Source organism: Heptranchias perlo, chromosome 9 (assembly GCF_035084215.1).
Source record: "Heptranchias perlo isolate sHepPer1 chromosome 9, sHepPer1.hap1, whole genome shotgun sequence".
Classification (NCBI taxonomy): domain Eukaryota; kingdom Metazoa; phylum Chordata; class Chondrichthyes; order Hexanchiformes; family Hexanchidae; genus Heptranchias; species Heptranchias perlo.
Window position 1 is genome coordinate 33,194,159 of NC_090333.1, and position 15,441 is coordinate 33,209,599.

Here is a 15,441-nt window from a genome sequence, read left to right on the forward strand (position 1 = left end):
ACAAGGCCAATGATGTCAGGGGGCAGACTTGGGGGCGTGGCCAGGCACGCGAACTTACACACTAGGAGTTCCCATTTCCCCAGCTTAGTTGTGACCCGACGTAGGACTGGAGGCCAGTACTCTGAGAGGGATAAGGTGTACCAGAATCCAGATGGGCAGAGGTGGGTGACACCAGGGAGGGAGCCCAAGCCAGGTAAGTGGCCCGTTCCACCAAGAGCTAGAGAATGAAGGAATGCTTAACCCATCCACATTCCTATATCCACTAGTTTAACAGAGGCTTTGGCCCAACACAAGTTAATATAGATACATAATTCTTAGGAATATGCTAAACTTTTGTACGGTAATATCACACAAATTGTTTTCTAAGTTAATGTGACAAAGTTGGAAGTTGGAAGCTAAGAATCAATTACCTCAAAAACGGAGATGATGTTATAATGGAGGGACGTAAACTGAAGTAGGGCAATCCATTATCAATCCTTTTTGCCTGATAATGAAATGACAATTTTTTGCTTTAAAACAAGATGTGCCAAAACACAAGTAATGTTTTTCAATGAGGAACACAGATGTAATGCATATTTTATGTCTTGCTATTGCATTTATATATAAAGAAAAGTAAAATGAAGTTCTAAATATACCAAAAAAATGAGTAATGACTTTTTAAAATGATCTGGCTTTTAACTTATCGACCACAATACACCACCAAAAACCACAAAGGGCTTCAAGAGGTCAGCCCAATGTGAGTGGATAACAAAGAAATATATAGTTGAGTATCACAGTGGCTTGATTCCAAGCCCAGTATGAGATGCCGTAATACTATGAGAACTTCAGTACAGTTCTGTCCATAGTACATCACTCCCACCTTCACACTAAGGGTAAAGCAAAATACTGGCAACTGACAAATATATAGGGTGCAAAATAGGACCTTGTTGCACCCGCTTTCCAGGCAGAAAATGAATGCAAAGAGGTCCAATTTAGGGAGCCAACCTTCCTCCCCCGAACAGCTTCAGAAGCACGTCCAATGCCATACTGGTCCGGGAGCTATGGAGGCATCCCTGGTGGCCGCCTAAACCAGGTGTTAGGCCTCTTGAACATGCTAATAAGGGGTCTAATGCCTGTTTTAGGATCCAAACTTGAAATTGGTTTACCCTGAATGCAGCAGGTGTCGGGCCTGCTGAATTCAGGATTATCAGGTCTATATGCAGCCTAACTAGAGGTCCTTAAAGGGACCACTGGAATCCGGCACCAAGAAGGTACGTTTTTTGAAAATACTTACCTAGATGTGCAGCCGGGAGGAGCACTCAACAAAAATCTTCAATTGCACTTGCAACAATCAAAGTAGGAAGGGTAGGAATTCCATTGAGAGTTTCAGTGGCATTCCTAGATTTAGAGCAGGAAGTATAGGTCTTCAGAAGACAAGAAAGGATGAGTTTATACTTATTGTCTGTCACAGGCAATGGAGTGCATGTCCTGGTGTTGGGCTCCAATTCTCACTGCAACAGGTGGCACAGGAATATGACTGTCTCCCTGTTGAAATGCAGCAGCCTTAAACACTGCTCTTCTATAAGGTCCAGGTAGGATGTCTGTTTCTGAATACCTGTAATGCCTCCAGTGGCCCCTTCTACAGCCTGTGCAGGTCTTCGCTGCCTTCCTTGCTGCTGCTTCTCCTCCCGATTTGGGAGCCTTAATGTTAAGCTCAGCAGCATTCCCATGTTCAGTAATTCAGAACAAGAAAATCCAGTGAAACAGTTCATGTCCTCCACAAATTCACTCTGCAAAAATATTAAACCAAGAAACACTCGCCAGATCAGCCAAAAACTTGGCCCAAAATTGTCCTACCAGCTTAAAATGACTAACCAGATACTTACCTTGGTGGAGGTGAGACTCCCTTTAAATGCCACTTGTGAAAGCTACTTACCAATTGTTCCCAGCACAGTTTTCTGGGCGTGTACTGACACCAATTTAACAAAAGGGCCCTGATTCCAGTGAGGACCCTTATTATCATATTTAAACGATGCCTGCACTTGTTGCAGGCAACTGCCACGGACGCCTATTGAGCCCCTGGAGCAGCATGGCATCGGGTGCATTTCTGGTGGTCTTCCAGCGTGGAACATAGCTCCACTGTATTGAACTTCATGACGACCATTTTGGACTCTGTAAACGTACGAGACATATCTCCCCCTCGGTAGTACAAACAAAAGTATGTTTGAGGGCCATATTACAAGTGAATTGTTTTTCCATACTCTGTGCTCCTTAAGTCCTGCACTTGAACTACGCCACTTGTGTTTTATTTAAACTGCTATCAGGAATTTCTAGCTTGCAATCCAGAAATTCTTGATAGAAACAATATATCTCCCCGTTGGCATTATCCAACACAGCATTGAACTGTAAGTTGATTGCAATAATTTCAAAAGCCATTAGCTTAGACTTCAGCAATGCAATCTTTATATAGAACCTCTGTGGTTTATCCCATCAAATTAGGGATCTTGAGCAACACCATAAACATACAGGATATAGTTTATTGAGGCGATGTATTTCTCATGAAGTGCTGCTTTATAATCCAAGCATAGGAGTCCAGATGATAACTTGTAAGCTGTGATTTAAACCACCAATAGTGAAATACATGATTCACGGCACTGTCACCAGCTGACACGGCATTTTTGCATTAAGGAGAACCTGCACACTATTCTCTTCATTCAAATCCATTTTGATCAGTACAGCCAAAATGGGCAAAAACTTTAATAGAATAGTTGGATTTCATTAATGATTCCACACCAATGGAAACCATGTGTTGTATGTATTACAAAAACACTGAGCAATGCATTATGGAAAATAAACTCTCCTATGGCTTGGAACATGCAGCTCACTGTCATCTGTTATGTTCATGAGTTCATGGTGGCTGATTTTACTCAAAAGATTTATTTTTTGAAACCACTTCTTCACATTTGCCAATGACATTCAAGATTACATTGGAAAGGTGGATGAATGAAAAGGGGTTGAAGGGATATGGGAACAGGATCAGTAAAAGTGATTAGGACTATTTGTTCTTATGGAAGGTAAATACTGACACGGACTGGCAGATGACATAAGATGCAGTCATGGATGATGCGAACATTACAGCCAATTGAACTCAACCCTCCAGATGCCTCCCTTCTTCATCTCCCAACCTATGGCTACAATTTTACACATTTATACTGTTTCTAGCTGCACCTCTCCCTAGGCACCTGCATTCCATAAACCTTTACCCACTTTCAGTACCAGTCCCTATCAAGATGTTTCTAGGCCTGCTAAATATCACGCTCCCAAAGTTGCACAGAAAGCATCAATGTTTGGGTTAGAAAGGCATAAAGCGAGAACTGAGTCAACAGTTGGGGTTGATAAAATGGATCTAAATGTGAACATGTGCTAGCTGGCCTTAGACAATGCTGTTGTACCGTTTTGTACAGGTACATTGTCAGCTGTTTTTGTAGTCTTTCAATTTTAGGTTTTTATCTACAGAAATAATCTAAAATGAATATAATATAAGAATATAAATGATTCCCTTACTACTTCTCAATCTTAATCTCTAATAACACCAAGCTATCTGGTTAAGTGATAAGTAGCATTATGTGTACAATAAAAGATCATCCATTAGCAAAGGTATTAAAGACAATATTGGACTCTTGATGTTAACCATTCACTGAAAGTCTCCAGTCAATGTGAAGCTGTTAGTAACAATGATAATTAGGTATCATTATGCATTTTGAAAGTATTTCATTAGGCTCAATTTTAAAATGGCGATGGAATGGCAGCAGGGGGGGATCAATGGGCGCGCAGCAAACCCAAATAATAAAAACTTACCGTTCCCCACGCGATCACGACTTAATTGGTGCCGCTTAACCTTGTTTCTGGGTTTGCCGTCCGAAAGCTGAGCAGTGGACGGACTGCGCACCCGCACGACAGGCTGTCAGCTGGAGCGTCTGGATTTAAAGGGCCATTGCTCCAATGGATTTTGCTGGAGCAACGAGCAAGAAGACCCAATGGAGCAGCACAGTGGCAAGGCTGCTCCAAGATTCAGCGATTTCTCACTTCAGCTGCTGCTGGCCGGGGTGAGGAGGAGGAGGGAACTATTTTACCCGGCTGACACAAGGAAGTGCCCTGCCTCTGCCACCAAGAAGGCATGGCCAGAGGTGACAGAGGAGGTCACCAGCAGTAGCAACATCTGCCGCACTTGGGTTCAGAGCAGGAAGCGTTTCAATGACCTAACTAGGTCAGCAAAAGTGAGTACGCTTACTGATTCTCCTGCATTCCGTGTTCCATATCACCCCCACCCCAACTCATTCTGCATTGCCAAGATTACTCCATCATATCACTCCTCACACCCTCTTAAGGCTCATCCTCAACTTACTGTCACTTCCTCAGCAGTTCCTCACCTCCCCATTTGTGACCCCACCACTACCACTCACCCCAATCCTGATCCAATGTGATGTCTCTGTCTCATACTCACCCTCTGATGCACCTTTTTCACGGTCAGCCTCACCCAAAGCAATGCATTCATCGGCTGACCACTTCACCATCATTCATTCACACGTCTGTACTTTCTCCCCTTGTAGGAGAAGACGATGCAAAATGCACGTGAGAGGGCGAGGACTGGAGGGGGCCACAATAAATAGTGGTCCTCACAGAGGCGGAGGAGGAGGCCCTGGAGATCAGCCACACCCTTGAGTGGCTGTCCGTCGGGAATGCCGAGACTGGCACCCCACAAACGTCTGGTAACACAACGTTAACATGAATTGATGTTAACAATGCTTGGCATGTTGAACACCTCAGTATGTTCATCGCAACATGACACATCTGTGATGATGCTTAATATTGCCTTCTGTTCTCTTACAGGTTCTTCAACGACCGCAGTGACGACAGAGGACAATTCCTCAGAGGAGCTCCTGGCCGTCACATCTTAGCGAGCCATCCACCAGCGCAGATACTCACACCTCGGTGAGTCCTGGTAGTGAGTTAGTTGGATTGGCACCTGGTAAGTCACCACACACAAGTGAGTACAAGCAGACACTGGCGGCAGGAGCAGCTGTGGAGAGTCCACGTCGGTAGGTGCTCTCCTCTCCAAGCTCTGCTCAGCTGGACGCAGATGCTGAACCCCGGGGGCCATCTTTTAAAAGGAGAATGATCGAGGGACAGCAGCACATTTGCGAGGTGCTGGAACAGGTGCCACGCACACTCTCCACAATAGCGCAGAGGATGGAGGAGTCCAACTCCTGCATTAGTGGAATGGTGGCATAGGTATAGGATGGAATCTCTGAGATAGTGTCACAGGTATGTGAGGGAATCTCTGAGATAGTGTCACAGGGACATGAGCAACTGCCTGAGATAGTGTCGCACGTAACTGCTGAAATGTCTGAGATAGTGTCGCACGTAACTGCTGAAATGTCTGAGATAGTGTCGCAGGTAAGTGCAGGAATATCTGCGATGGAGAGAAGGCTAGCCTCTGTTGAGCTTCAAGCACGGCTCACAAATGAGTCCATTCAGGCCCTGATAATGGCCGTTTGGACACATGATAAACAATATTCTGCCATCTTAAACAGGCAGACAGAAACTTTACAACTGGGCTTCCAAGGCATCATACATGTCCTCCAAACTGTTCTCCAGCAGCGTGGTAAGAGTAATGTGGGCGGGATGATGGCGAAAGGGGACATGGAAATGGGGACCCCACTCAAAGTGCTCCCACATCTCACCCGTTGCCCCCCTCTCAACCAGTACCCGCAATGCTGCCTCCTCTCCAGGTGGCCGAGTCTGGCCCTGCACAGGTGCAGGTGGAGCAGACTTCAGAGGGCCCTCACGGGCTCCAAAAGCCAGAGGGCCTATGCCGAAAGCATCTAAGCAGTCCGGCCATGGACATGAGCAACCTGCCACTACCTCTGCTGCAGCCACAGGGGATGCACCACGTAGAAGCGGTAGGAAGAGAAAGGCTAAGGATTTGTGATCACGAAGGGGATGCACAAGGGTGTCTGACGGACTGTCATGTTTTTCATTTATATTTGGTTTCTGTTAGTCACATTAAATGTTATCATTCTCATCACTACTGCCATGTCTTCCCCATTCTTGACTGGCTTTTGTGATACCGCCCTTTCATGTGCTTCACCATGAACGGTGACACTTGATGCCACCCAGTGGGTGCATTTACAGTGGGTATATATGTAGTTGCAGGACTGTTTTGTGCAGGGAGGTGTGGGGGCTGGTGTTGGTGCTGGTCTTTCCAGGTGGTGTGAGGACTGGACTCTTCTCACTATCTGATCTTACGAGAACTGTCCACTTATGATGACTCCCTGGCCTCATGAGCAGCCAGGTGAGCCATTGCTCTGCCCATGGGTTCGTCCTCCTCCTCCTCCTCCTGCTCCTGCTGCTGTTGCTCCTGCTCCTGCTTCTCCTCGATGTGGATGGCAGATGTGGATGATGGATGAGGGCATGGGACCTCCTCAACCAGTACCCCTCTCTGTTGCGCCATGTTGCGACCCACTCTCCCTGGTGCGGATTGAAGCACTCCCCCTGAATGATCGAGGCACCGAAATCACATCTTGAGCAGCCCTATCGCATGTTCAGTTATAGGCCTGGTGGCGATGTGGTTGTCGTTGTATCGACGCTGTTACTCGCTGATAGAGATCCTCAGAAGTGTTATGAGCCATGTGTGCAGGGGGTATCCCTTGTCCCCGAGGAGCCAGCCCTTAAGGATGTTTGGTGCGTGGAAGAGGCCCAGGATGTTGGATTCCTTCAGAATGAACGAATCGTAGCAGCTACCAGGAAATCTGGCGCACACATGAAAAAATAATTTGTAGTGGTCACAAACGTTGATGGAGTGATACCCCTTTCTGTTGATGCACAGACCTGGCTCATGTGGAGGTGCTCGGATTGCTATTTGGGTGCAACCAATTGCGCCCTGTACACGTGGGAAGCCCGCCACAGAGTGGAATCCCACTGCCCTCTCCGTCTGGCTGAGGCCTTTATTACAAGAGGATTTGAGTACAGGAGTAAAGATGTCTTACTGCAATTATACAGGGCCTTGGTGAGACCACACCTGGAATATTGTGTACAATTTTGGTCTCCTTACGTAAGAAAGGATATACTTACCGTAGAGGGAGTGCAGCGAAGGTTCACCAGACTGATTCCTGGGATGGTGGGATTGTCGTATGAGGAGAGATTGAGTAGAGTAGGCCTGTATTCTCTAGAGTTTAGAAGAATGAGAGGTGATCACATTGAAACATACAAAATTCTTACAGGGCTCGACAGGGTAGATGCAGGGAGGATGTTCCCCCTGGCTGGGGAGTCTAGAACCAGGGGTCAAAGTCTCAGAATAAGGGGTAGGCCATTTAGGACTGAGATGAGGAGAAATTTCTTCACTCAGAAGGTGGTGAATCTTTGGAATTCTCTACCCCACAGGGCTGTGGAGGCTCAGTCATTGAGTACATTCAAAACAGAGATTGATAAATTTCTAGATGTTAAAGGCATCAAGGGATATGGGGATAGTGCAGGAAAATGGCGTTGAGGTAGAAGATCAGCCATCATCTTGGTGAATGGCGGAGCAGGCTCGAGGAGCCAGATGGCCTACTCCTGCTCCTATTTCTTATGTTCTTATGTTCTTAAGAGATCGTCCATGAGGAAGTTAACGTATTGCGAGGTCCTGTGAAATATACCATCAGTGACCTGCCTTACGCACATGTGTGCAGATGACTGAGAGACCCTGGCGATGTCACCAGTGGCACCCTGGAATGATCTGGAGGCGCAGAAGTTGAGGGCAGTGGTCACTTTAACTGCAACAGGTAATGAGATGCCGCCAGGCCCAGCCCGGAGCAACTCGGCATGAAGGAGGCTGCATATGTCTGCGACCACCTGGCAACTCACTCTCAGCCTCCGTATGCACTGCTCCTCAGAGAGGTCCAGGAAACTGATCCTCGGTCTATAGATCCTCTGGTGAGGGTAGTGCCTCCTGTGACGTTGCTCCCTCTGTTGTTGCTCTCAGTGCTCTTGTGCAGGTACCTGTGGCGCAGCACTGTGTTGTGGAGCTGCAAGTGGTGGAAGTGCACGCCGTGCCTGGTGAGGATGGTGACGTTCCTCCTCCTCGGATGTAGTGATGAATGCAGCCATCGCGCCCCCCATCCCGCTGGTGTCAGTTTGAGGGGGTCCGAAAAGTTGGTCAATATGTACAAACAGAACAATTCTGAATGGAAACCAAGAATTTTCAGTCTAAACACAAAGATCTCCCAGCCAAAAGTTTGTCTGAGAGAACTGAGTGCCCTGCAATAACTTACCTTTTATCCCCATCTGTCAAACAGGGATTTAAATGTCCAAATGGCTGCCGGCTGAAACACAACTCGTTCACCATGGCGTGTTTCACACAGCACGGGAAACACGCTGAAGCAGTGTTGAAATCGCTTGCCTTCACTCTTAATTAGATTTATGTACGTTTCAAGTACTTCAAGTACTTGAATTCCTTGTTTAAATATCATCCCGTTGGCTTTAATTGCCGGCGGGACTTCCGGGTTCGGGAACAACTGCGCACCCAGATCACTCTGGGTCGTACGCGTTCATGGGCGTGTTGGAGCTGGGATTTCTGCCCGCTCCTGGAAATCCCAATTTTCTTCGCCCGCTCCCAATGCACTCACACCTTTGTTTCAAAATCGAGCCCATTATGTCAGAGCAAAGTTTTTTGTTTAAACTTTGTACAGATTATTGGTAAACCGACATTTGGAATGCTAGTCCTGATTTTCTGTTGGCTTTCTGTCCGACTTCAGGCAGATCTGGGCCTGGTGCCATTACTTCCAGGATTTTCCAACAAAAGTGATGGCTGCCATTGATTACATTGGCCCAAATTTTGGCAGGCGCATTCAAATTGTATAGTAATGATGGAGTGATGACTTATGTCACATTCTCTGTCATTACCACCATAGTAATGCTAAATACAAGGAACGCCAGCATTGCCATGGTATGTGGGAGGGGATTTAAATATTACCCTCTGCAATCCCGCATTTGTTTAAATTTTAAAAATAATTTGATCACCCTCCTCAGCTAACTCCACTCCACTGCTGCAGGTACCCGATGTCATTACCTCTCCCCTCAGGCAGGATCTCCAGCACAGACAGGAATCCTGGTAGGACTTTGCCAAACTTATTCAAAGCACATCCACTGCTTCCTCACTGAATTGGCATCCTTCAACCGTCCTGCAGATAGAATTATAGAATCATATAATGATACAGCACAGAAGGAGGCCATTCAGCCCATCGTGCCTGTGCCATCTCTTTGAACGAGCTATCCAATCATTTCCATTCCCCTGCCCTTTCCTCATAGCCCTGCAAATTTTACCCTTCAAGTATTTATCCAATTCCCCTTTGAAAGCGATTATTGAATCTGTTTCCACCACCCTTTCAGGGAGTGCATTCCAGATCATAACAACTTGATGCGTAAATAAATTATCCTCATCTCACCTCTGATTCTTTTGCCAATTACCTTAAATCTGTGACCTCTGGTTAGCAACCCTCCTGCTGGAAACAGTTTCTTCTTATTTACTCTATCAAAACCTTTCATGATTTTGAATACCTCTATCAAATCTCCCCTTAACCTTCTCTGTTCTAAGGAGAACAACCCCAGCTTCTCTAGTTTCTCCACATAACTGAAGTCTTTCATCCCTGGTAAAATTCCAGTAAATCTCCTCTGCACTCTCTCTAATGCCTTGACATCCTTCCTGAAGTGTGGTGCCCAGAATTGGACACAATACTTCAGCTGGGGCCTAACCAGTATTTTATAAAGGTTTAGCATAATTTTGTTGCTTTTATACTCTATGCCTCTGTTCATAAAACCAAAGATCCTGTATGCTTTTTTAATAGCCTTCTCAACTTGTCCTGCCACCTTCAAAGATTTGTGTACATACACCCCCAGGTCTCTCTCTTCTACAATTTTAAATATTTACCAGATATTAGACTTCCCAAGGTAATTAAATGGAAATATTACTTCCAAAACAATATTTGATGGTATGGTCCCTTTAAGCTCATCTAGGTCTTTAGAAAGAAAGAAACAGCATTTACCTAGCATCTTTCATGTCCCCGGGACAGCCTAAAGAGCTTTAAAGCCAATAATTTCAAAGTGCAGTCACTGTTGTTATGTCGGCAAATGTGGCAGCTCAGCAAAGTCTCACAAACAGCAATGTCATAAATTATACGTTAAATTGTTTTTGTTTGTTAAGGGATAGATGTTCATAGAATCATAGAATCATAGAAGTTTACAACATGGAAACAGGCCCTTCGGCCCAACATGTCCATGTCGCCCAGTTTATACCACTAAGCTAGTCCCAATTGCCTGCACTTGGCCCATATCCCTCTATACCCATCTTACCCATGTAACTGTCCAAATGCTTTTTAAAAGACAAAATTGTACCCGCCTCTACTACTGCCTCTGGCAGCTCGTTCAAGGCACTCACCACCCTTTGAGTGAAAAAATTGCCCCTCTGGACCCTTTTGTATCTCTCCCCTCTCACCTTAAATCTATGCCCCCTTGTTATAGACTCCCCTACCTTTGGGAAACGATTGTGACTATCTACCTTTTCTATACCCCTCATTATTTTATAGACTTCTATAAGATCGCCCCTAAACCTCCTACTCTCCAGGGAAAAAAGTCTCAGTCTATCCAACCTCTCCCTATAAGTCAAACCATCAAGTCCTGGTAGCATCCTAGTAAATCTTTTCTGCACTCTTTCTAGTTTAATAATATCCTTTCTATAATAGGGTGACCAGAACTGTACACAGTATTCCAAGTGTGGCCTTACTAATGTCTTGTACAACTTCAACAAGACATCCCAACTCCTGTATTCAATGTTCTGACCAATGAAACCAAGCATGCTGAATGCCTTCTTCACCACCCTATCCACCTGTGACTCCACTTTCAAGGAGCTATGAACCTGTAATCCTAGATCTCTTTGTTCTATAACTCTCCCCAACGCCCTACCATTAACGGAGTAGGTCCTGGCCCGATTCGATCTACCAAAATGCATCACCTCACATTTATCTAAATTAAACTCCATCTGCCATTCATCGGCCCACTGGCCCAATTTATCAAGATCCCGTTGCAATCCTAGATAACCTTCTTCACTGTCCACAATGCCACCAATCTTGGTGTCATCTGCAAACTTACTAACCATGCCGCCTAAATTCTCATCCAAATCATTAATATAAATAACAAATAACAGCGGACCCAGCACCGATCCCTGAGGCACACCGCTGGTCACAGGCCTCCAGTTTGAAAAACAACCCTCTACAACCACCCTCTGTCTTCTGTCGTCAATCCAATTTTGTATCCAATTGGCGACCTCACCTTGGATCCCGTGAGATTTAACTTTATGTAACAACCTACCATGCGGTACCTTGTCAAAGGCTTTGCTAAAGTCCATGTAGACCACGTCTACTGTACAGCCCTCATCTATCTTCTTGGTTACCCCTTCAAAAAACTCAATCAAATTCGTGAGACATGATTTTCCACTCACAAAACCATGCTGACTGTTCCGAATCAGTCCCTGCCTCTCCAAATGCCTGTAGATCCTGTCTCTCAGAATACCCTCTAACAACTTACCCACTACAGATGTCAGGCTCACCCCTCTGTAGTTCCCAGGCTTTTCCTTGCCGCCCTTCTTAAACAAAGGCACAACATTTGCTACCCTCCAATCTTCAGGCACCTCACCTGTAGCTGTCGATGATTCAAATATCTCTGCTAGGGGACCCGCAATTTCCTCCCTAACTTCCCATAACGTCCTGGGATACATTTCATCAGGTCCCGGAGATTTATCTACCTTGATGCGCGTTAAGACTTCCAGCACCTCCCTCTCTGTAATATGTACACTCCTCAAGACATCACTATTTATTTCCCCAAGTTCCCTAACATCCATGCCTTTCTCAACCGTAAATACCGATGTGAAATATTCATTTAGGATCTCACCCATCTCTTGTGGTTCCGCACATAGATGACCTTGTTGATCCTTAAGAGGCCCTACTCTCTCCCTAGTTACTCTTTTGCCCTTTATGTATTTGTAGAAGCTCTTTGGATTCTCCTTTGCCTTATCTGCCAAAGCAATCTCATGTCCCCTTTTTGCCCTCCTGATTTCTCTCTTAATTCTACTCCGGCAATCTCTATACTCTTCAAGGGATCCACTTGATCCCAGCTGCCTATGCATGTCATATGCCTCCTTCTTCTTTTTGACTAGTGCCTCAATCTCCCGAGTCATCCAAGGTTCCCTACTTCTACCAGCCTTGCCCTTCACTTTATAAGGAATGTGCTTACCCTGAACCCTGGTTAACACACTTTTGAAAGCCTCCCACTTACCAGACATCCCTTTGCCTGCCAACAGACTCTCCCAATCAACTTCTGAAAGTTCCTGTCTAATACCATCAAAATTGGCCTTTCCCCAATTTAGAATTTTAACTTTTGGGCCAGACCTATCATTCTCCATAGCTATCTTAAAACTAATGGAATTATGATCACTGGTCCCAAAGTGATCCCTCACTAACACTTCTGTCACCTGCCCTTCCTTATTTCCCAAGAGGAGGTCAAGTTTTGCCCCCTCTCTAGTCGGGCCATCCACATACTGAATGAGAAATTCCTCCTGAATACACTCAACAAATTTCTCTCCATCTAAGCCCCTAATGCTATGGCTGTCCCAGTCAATGTTGGGAAAGTTAAAGTCCCCTACTATTACCACCCTATTTTTCTTGCAGCTGTCTGTAATCTCCTTACATATTTGCTCCTCAATTTCCCGTTGACTATTTGGGGGTCTGTTGTACAATCCTATCAAAGTGATCTCTCCCTTCTTATTTTTCAGTTCTACCCATATAGACTCAGTTGTACAGGACACTGGGAGGACTCCCCCACTCTTCTTTGAACAGCGCTGTGGAATCTTTTATATCCAACTGCATTGGCAAACGGGGCTTCCTATTAACGTCTTATCCAAAATTCTGCAACAGCACATAATTTCCCACCTTGCAAATAGCAATCTCCCAATCAAAGGCAGTACTACCACCGGAAGCTCGCCTGCAATAATAAAATTAGGCTGACTCTGGATAACTTTGGGGGATTAGCCCACTTCTCATGGGAATCCTGCTCCACCATTTTACTGCTCAGGTTTTTGCTCAAGCAGAAAATCCAGCCCCTCTTGTCCCTCTTCACAACTGCAACCCCTCATCCCTGGTAATATCCAAGTGAATCTACACTATTCCTTTTCCATTGTTTTTATATCCTTTCTATAATGGGATGTCCAGAACTGCACATAATACTCCAACTAACTTCCAAAAGTTGCTTTTGTGTTTTATGCCTCTTTCCTTTGCCTTTTTTTTAACGGCCTTATCTACTTGTACTGCCACCTCTAACGACCTGTGTATGTGCACATCAAGGATCCCCGCTGCACCTGTGCTCCTTTTAAAATCTTACCATTTAAGGTATATTTCCTTTTATTATTCTTATTTCCCCCAAGTTGTTCCTGATTGGCATTTAACAAGGCCTTAACAAGTAAAAGCTATATGTCTGTTTTTAACTTTTTAAAATTGGATAAATATCGGAAGCAAAGGAATACACAGGGGTATGGGTAGAGAGCAAAACAGTGGGGTTAGTTTTGGATTGCTCTAGCAAAGAACCAGCAAAGATATGATGGACCGAATTGCTTCCTTCTGTGCTGTAAACGTCTATGGTTTTGTAATATATACAGATCTATCAGATTTACCAGAGAAGCAGCTGGTTGATGAATCACCATGGTAATCAGAGACTACTACAAGTAAAACCATAATTGTGTGAACCTAGGATTTTTCTACCTAGCTACTAAGTCAATGATTGCCATATGGGCCAAGAAATCCAATATATAAATTGTAACTTTAGGTTGGAAAATATTCCAATGTCAATAAATCTCCATGTACTCTCTGCCAAGAAGGAAAGGAAAGTTGGCTGGAAATCAAGGGTTTGGCGGAATCTCCATAAACCTAAATTGTCCACCCCATGTTTATTTGTATGGAAAAAGTGAAATCTTCCTGCATATGCCCAATTAACACCTACTCATACCAGATTTTAAAACAATAACATCAAGTTCCCACAATGGTTTAGAAAGTTTATCCAGGCAGTAGGGAAGGCACACAACCTAAGAACATCCAAGCTTTGATACCCACTCGTGTTGTGTTAGCTGTTCTCAGCCAAGGCCGTGGTATAACTGGGTTACAAGTGGAGGGGGAGGAGGGAAGAAGAAACAGAGCCAGGGTTCCCAGTCATTACTGTTGTCTAATGTAGTGCATGTGCATGGATCTTGGGTGAAGTTCAGTATTAAAAGCTAGTCTGATTAGGTCTGAATTTGGGTGTTGACAGGATTCATTTCTCTGTGATAACATCACTCCCCCCCCAACCCCATCATTAAATTTTCTGGTGACACTCACTATCAAGCCTCAAGCATGAATCATGGCCATTTGAGCGAGGTACTGGAGAGTAACCGACATCTGTGGAACTGTACCCCAACAAGGTGGCAAAGTTTTCAGAAGATAGGGATAAGGAAAGTAGCAAGAAAGTCTTTTTAAAAAGGCAAAATCCAAGCCAACTGTGATAAAGGCAGGACACATATCTTAAAAGAGCACCACATAAGACAGATGATTCCAGAAGCTCTTCAAGAACCATATCTAAAGTTGCCAAATTGGGGCTCATATTTCGAGACACACTATTTTGGCTTTGCTGTGGTACTTTTCATGGCATGAAACTGTTACCCAAGAGAACACTGCTGCGGTTTTGGTAATTTAAGAATAAAATCTGGATATAGTGTTAAGAAAGGAAGGAAAAAGTATTCCATGAGGAAAAATAAAATCCCCTGAGTACTTTCACACAGCAATGTACAGGTAAGTTTTGTTTTTAAAACAAGTATGTTGGGGTACTGTAATGATTAATTACTGTATTTCTTCACTAAATTTATACACCGGATGGTGATGCTATAAATAATATTCTAAAAGGCTATACAACATGCTACACTACACTTCGGGTTTAAGATCTATGATGAATACTTTGCCAGAGTAGCCATAGCAGGTTGATTTATGGTACTGTATTTACAGTATTCAGTATCACAGTTGTTCTGGATTTATTGCAATGTCTTACGAAAGAATTGTCTGTATTTGTGTACATACATTTCATGAATTAATGCAAGTTGTGCTGTTCCAAAAACAAATAGCAAGTACAATGCAGTCAAGGACATGTTGGAACCAGAAAATAAACCAGAGGGTATGTTTTTTCCCCTCTCTTACCTCCTTTAAAAAGTCAGTAACCATCCCTTAGTCTATTGTGGAGATTTCTTAACATACTGATTGCTGTAAAAACTCAGTTGCCTCTTGGAATTTTGTTGCTATAACCTTTTGGACCTGTATGGGCTTCTTAAGTGCAAGGGTCTAACCTTTATGCTGTGCT